The 6,480-nt window shown below is 32.0% G+C and overlaps 1 long non-coding RNA gene across 1 annotated transcript; it reads left to right on the top strand.

The window, feature by feature from the left end:
• Positions 1–1,745: 1,745 nt before the first annotated feature.
• On the top strand, positions 1,746–5,857 carry LOC134699096 (uncharacterized). The gene is made up of 3 exons (XR_010103524.1): positions 1,746–1,829; positions 4,946–5,033; positions 5,745–5,857. It is a non-coding gene; the product is annotated as an uncharacterized LOC134699096 (long non-coding RNA).
• Positions 5,858–6,480: the final 623 nt, after the last annotated feature.

The raw sequence follows: 6,480 nt of genomic DNA, 5'->3' as shown, positions 1-6,480 counted from the left end.
TTAAAACGTAAAATAATTTTACCTCTTGGAGTTTTTCTATATTACTTCTGTAATCGGATTTTGAAGAACCCCATGGACACCACATACTCTCAAATGTCTTTCAAGTAACAATGATAGTATGTAAACTCTTGTGTTGTTAGTAAGGAAATGAAATATCAAAAGCCTTTGTTTCTCAATTTGTATCTCAAAATAGAGTTCGTTAATTAAAAAAAAAAGCTTGCATAGCAATTTCCTTATAAACTAAATATATATAACAAAGGCAAAGTTTTAAAACACAAAATTTATTTTTTATTTTTCTTTCATAAACTTGAAATTATACCACGCTAAACCGTTAGGTTAACAACCATTGATTAATCAATAAGTAACGATCAAAAGACAATTGTTTATTGGATTAGGTTGATTGAACATGATGATTCGGGAATCTGCAATAAACCGTTGGTCACGTGGCGAGTGGCACGCGTTTATTAAAAAGTCATTTAACTTCAAAATTACAAAATCTATTGATACCTAACTTTATAGATATAAGGTTTTTAATCATATCCTCTTATATTCATGCTCGCTGTGATCTTAAAACATCGTTTTAGTGTCCTTAATGCAAAAACTTTCTTCTTAGTGCACTAAGAAGTCTTTTGCGGTATTTCTACACACCGAAATATATGGCCTTATTATTGGTACAATCGTAACTACTCGGCCATTCTCGCTATGCAGTACAGTTATTTCTTCGTGCAACCAGAAAGGCCGAGTAGTTCCGATTGATTATTGGTAATCTACCATATTATTGTCACTAATGGCTTAACGTGTTACCAAATTAAAAAGAAGAAATAGGCTCAAAACCGCATTTTTAACTTTAGATTTTTTTTCAATCCCAAAAATAGAGAAGAGGTCCGGTATACAGACTAATTAAAAAGTCCAGATGAGAAGTTTAACTTGCTTTTCTATTCCCGGCACTTTTAACTGTTTCTTGACGCATGCAAAAAAAATGCAGTACCTGCATGGTTACAGTTGCTCATTGACAAATTATCATCTTTCGATTAAATGATCTTAAATCTATATGGTCTTAATTTTAAAAGTTATAAAATCCAAATGTGAAGTGATCTAAAATGTTCAATATCAATGAGTATTTTCGCTGTGAAATGAATCTAAGGTCGTCTAAAAGTATATACATGTGTATTTGACCCGACTACTGACTACATATAGTAAACTATTCATTATGTACATATAAGGGGGGTCTGAGTGGGACTCGGGATTGTCGAGGCATATTTTTTGTAAACGTGACACATGAAAGTTAAATTATGAGGGAGGGTAAGAGGGGTACTGATTCCGAAATCCCAAGCTTAAAAACACGAAATCCCGAAATCCCGGGCTTAAAACACTAAATCCCGAGGTCCCGAAATTCGAAAAAAGAATTATCGGATCCCGAAAGGGTCAACCCCGAAATCCAGAGCTTAAAAACACCCGATCCCGGAGTCCCCGATAAAGGTCCTATATCCTCCCTCAAATTATTGTGCCGTGAAAACGCGAAATGATGTTTAGCGGGACATGGGAAATTACAAAAATATCAGAATTGTTCACTTACATAGTGTAAGCGTGATGGCATCATGCGGGAATCTGAAAAAATAAGAAGTAACTAAGCGGGATCCGTGAACTGAACCCCCAATGAGACCCCCCATTAGTTGTGGCTTATTTTGGTCTTTTTAGTTCGTTTCTTTCCCCTACATTACTTGACCGTTTTTGTAAAACAACAACTCGAGGTCTGACAGTATTTTACCAAGAACATGAAGAAATACACAAAATATTCAAAAAGGAAGGCCTAGAAAATTTAAATATTGGTATGCACACATACTCCCCTGTCAGCACAGACAATTATATTTTTGTAAACGCGCCAAACTCGTTTCTAATATTTATAATAGAACTGAAAAGAAAATGGAAATGGAAATGGGGAATGTATCAAAGACTGAAAAAGATAACAACATGACCAAAGAGCAGATAACAGCCATAGGTCACCAATGGGTCTTCATTGCAACGAGAAAATCCCACAAGCTGAGACTGGGGTGGATCCTGGTGGTTCCTAACCCAGGACAGGACAATTTTTTTTTTTTTTTGGGCGGGGGGGGGGGGGTGTCAAACTACATGTCCACATTCAAATGCATTGATCATCCAGTAAAGAAAGGGGGGTCCTACATGTCCAACCCTCAGCCCCTGGGATCTGTGCCTGTGAGGCATGCTTTAGCTTGCCATTAATCAAAAATGTATACTAGTTGAGTGATAATGGACGTCATACTAAACTCTTCAATACAAAAAAAAGAAACTAAAATAAAAATCATACAAAGGTCACAAAGGCTATAACTGCTGGCTCCTGAATTAGAAAAAGTGCAGAATGCAATGGGGATATAAGCCTTTATTGTAAATTCCTGAAATTACAATTATATAAATCATCTCGCATCTTTGTGCATTTCTTGAAATTGGTCATATTAATAAATGCATGCAATATTTTCAGAAAATTTCAATATATAGGCTTTTAAAAGTCAATCTTGTGCATGATTATCAATGATTATACTCGCACATTTAACACATGTGGTTCTCAAAACTCAAAGGTGTCTATGCTATTTAAGACAACTTTTTATACCCCCGCTTTCATAAAAGGGGGGTATACTGTTTTACCTCTTTCTGTCAGTCCGTCCGTCCCATGAATATTTTTCGTCGCATTTTTCTCAGGAACTACAATACAAGGATTTCTGAAATTTGGTTTCAGGGTTTATCTAAGTCATTTATACCGTGTGATGCGTTTTCAGATTGATCACTCGACAACATCCTGTTTACCGAACACTTGTATGATTTTACACATGATAGCCAAGTTGAAAATTTTCGTCAGATTTTTCTCAGGAACTACAATATAAAGATTTCTGAAATTTGGTTTCAGGATTTATATAAGTCAGCTATACCGTGTGATGCGTTTTCAGATTCATCACTCGACAACTTCCTGTTTACCGAACACTTGCATATTTTTACACTATTTATATTATCCACTTGCAGCGGGGGTATCATCAGTGAGCAGTAGCTCGCAGTTTCACTTGTTAATCAAGTATAAATTTACAAAATATGTTTAGAACTATATGATTTTTAGGTTTTTAAGCATAGATATAGTAGGTCAGGATCTGCGAACTCTCACTGACTGACTGAGCACATGAATTCAACACTAGTTTTTTGGTGATGTTGGTGTTGCTTAGTGTTTTGTTTTGTTTTTCTTTTCTGCATCTTATGTTTTGCCTTGGCATTGTCAGTTTCACTTTCATTGCCTTTGTTTTTTTGTTATGTTAAATAACAAGTCACAAGAGAGAAAAGGCCAAAAAAAAATATGTGAAAAAATGGCTTAGTTCAGTATATATTAAGGACAGAGATAACAAATAGCTAAATAAGAAAAAAGAAAATTACTTTTCTAAAGTCAATTGTCTGATAATCTAGAAGATAGCCTGATTTGGTCTAATTCTCCCGAATTCTAGCAGGTACTTTATTCCAACTTTTTTTATTCAAACTAACCATGTCTTAGATAGTCTTGGAATTAGATTACATTAATCATAAAATTTTCATAATACTTTGGTGAATTATCTATTGATATAATCATGATAATTAAGCTCCTTTTTTTATTTTTAGGGATTTTAAATTTTTATTTAAAAGTTAGGGATTTTATTCATAAAAGGGGGGATTTTCCAGTACGTATACTATTAATAATGCTTTGAGCAATTTTCATGAAACTTAGTAAATTATTTTTGTAGAACATAAACATGATAATTTTCCTTTTAATTTAAAAAAAAATCTGATTTATGTCATTGTACTATCATGACTTGGGATTAGGATAGTCTCCACAATGCTTTCACAAATTTTTATGAAACTTTGGTGAATTGTTTTTATATCTTGACATAAACACCCTTTTTATTATTATGACCCAAAGTGGAGGGGGCATAGTGTTTAACACTTGATCGTTTGTCCGTCTGTCCCAAAGTTGTTTTTTGTTCTTTTACAGTACTTTAGTTTGCCTCAACCAAATTCAATTAAACTTTTACAAAAGTTGTTATTGCAATACTCAGATCAAGTTTGAATTTTGGTGATGTCAGTGTTACTGTACTAGAGAATCAGAGTTATGCCCCTTTAGAAATGGGGAAAATATGCTGAATTTTTGGTTTCCTGTTCTCTAAACTTTAGTTAGTCTCAACCAAATGTTATGAAATCAATACACAATGCTTATCACCACAAAATACAGATTAAGTTTGAATTTTGGTAGTGTCTCTTTTACTAAATTCTATAGTTATGTTCTTTAAAAATGGAAAAAAATTGTTTCAGCCTTCTAACTTAAGTTTCCCTCGACCAAATTTTATTAAACTTTAAAACAATACTTTTTATCACAATTTTAATCAGATCAATTTCAAATTTTGGTAGTAAAACTTTTACCGTTCTTCAGTTATGTTCCTTTAAAACTTTGAATAATATGCAAGCTGGAGTATCATTCCCTATTTATCATGTATATTTTTTTTATAAGATGCAGAGTTAAGGAACTTTAGTTGTTGCAAAGTTATTTAAAATTTGTCCATTTTCAAAAACTTTGAAAGGTTTTAGAAATGTATTTGTTAAAAAAATTGCAGCCTTAAACTTGAGATATCTATAAATTGAGCCAAATTATATACATGTTTTAAGTCAATGAATACCACTGTTTGATCATGTTTTGTTTTTTTTGGAGGGCGGGGGTCTTATTTGCACAGTGCTCATAGTTTTTTAGTCGATCAATAAAATTCATTTAAAGCTTAAAGACCAGCTATAAGGGCAAGAAGATTATCAAGCACTCATGGTTTAGATTTTTATTAAACACACATTAATATACATATAAATGTACATTAAACAGAAAAAAATATTGATGCAAGATGTCATTCAACTTTTACTCTTTTATGTATAGGACAAGAACTATAGAAGATACAGAGAAATAATATACAGCAGATATGATAGGCAATGTAAAATTTGCAGAAGCCAACTAAACCTAAATGGTAAGGCACCTTTTAATTTTAAAAAGTTATTGAACTTGAAAGATGATTACTAGTATCATGATTACTATAAAAATTCAAAGATGTGGTATTACATATGAAAACTAATAATGATGGCTTTGAGAAAGCAATTGTAGGCCTGTTACGTCCTTCAATAATGAGGAAATTCATACCCTATACTATAGTCAAAGTAGGCAGCTATGAAAGACCTAAAGATGAAACATTGAAACAATCCAAACTGTAAAACTAATCATGCTAATTGCCTAGTTTATAACAAAATAAATTACAAAAAATAAATATGCATGACCGGTATGAAACAACAACAACAACCACTAAATTTTAGTGTATGACTAAACTGACAAAAGCTACAGGCTCTGCAGGAACTTTGGACAGGCACAATAGGAATATGGCAAGGTTATATAAAAATAAGATGTGGTATGATTGCCAATAAGACAACTGACTCCACCAGACAACCAATGATGTAAATTTCCTGCAAACATGGACTTGACTACTGTAAATCAACTAATTTTCCGTGAATACTTTATTTGGCATTTTATACTTTCTAGTCTACATCGCAGTTATTTATTTTTCTCAAGTTCAAGTTTACTTAATGTATTTTAATAAGGAAAGATACACATGAAAAACATTTATTGCTGTTTCTCTCTCCATTTATCCATTTATTACATTTTATTTGTTTATTTTGTGTATTTGTAGGTGATCAGACATCTTGGTTTTCATGATCAATAGGTCATTACTGAAGAGGAAACTTAAAGTTGAAATTTTTTTACATAGTGCATAATTGGATTAATTTGAAATGGAATGTGTGCTTTCCTGCAAAAAAGAAATAGGAAATTTCAACATTATCACATGATAATGACCATATAAAACAAAGTGGAGTTCTATCATAGATACACAAAACCACTATTGCATAAAAGCAACAACATATCTTAATCAAAAGAAAGGAGAATGCAGAACAAATACTATTTTGTTGTTGAAAAAAGGAACACCAGTTTTATCCACTCATTTACATCGCTCCCTCATATCAAATATACAGAAGAATTAAGATCATTGAAGAACAATTTGCAAAAATGATTTCTCTTAGAATTGAAGGGAATTGTTTAGTGAATGGAATAATGTATTCACTGCATTCTTACGTAGTGGATTGAATAACTGTACACAAGCTGAAACAGAAGAAGTTCTAATTTAAATAACACGAAAAGTGTTTATGTTATTATTTAATCTGCAAATATATAAACAAATTCTCTAGAACACCACAAATGATATAATGACATTCAAATTGGTTGCTTATTAATGTATCGCAATGAAACAATTACAAAGAAAACAGAAGCATTTGCTCCAAAAAAAATTATAAATCAAAGTTATATTTATAAAAAAAGTATAAACAATACCTAGATCTAAATAGTCAGACTGTATTATTTTCAATGTCATT

The sequence above is a fragment of the Mytilus trossulus genome, unplaced genomic scaffold (assembly GCF_036588685.1).
Source record: "Mytilus trossulus isolate FHL-02 unplaced genomic scaffold, PNRI_Mtr1.1.1.hap1 h1tg000024l__unscaffolded, whole genome shotgun sequence".
Taxonomy (NCBI): domain Eukaryota; kingdom Metazoa; phylum Mollusca; class Bivalvia; order Mytilida; family Mytilidae; genus Mytilus; species Mytilus trossulus.
Note: the sequence above shows the minus strand (reverse complement) of the source record. Positions and strands in the feature narration are given on the sequence as shown.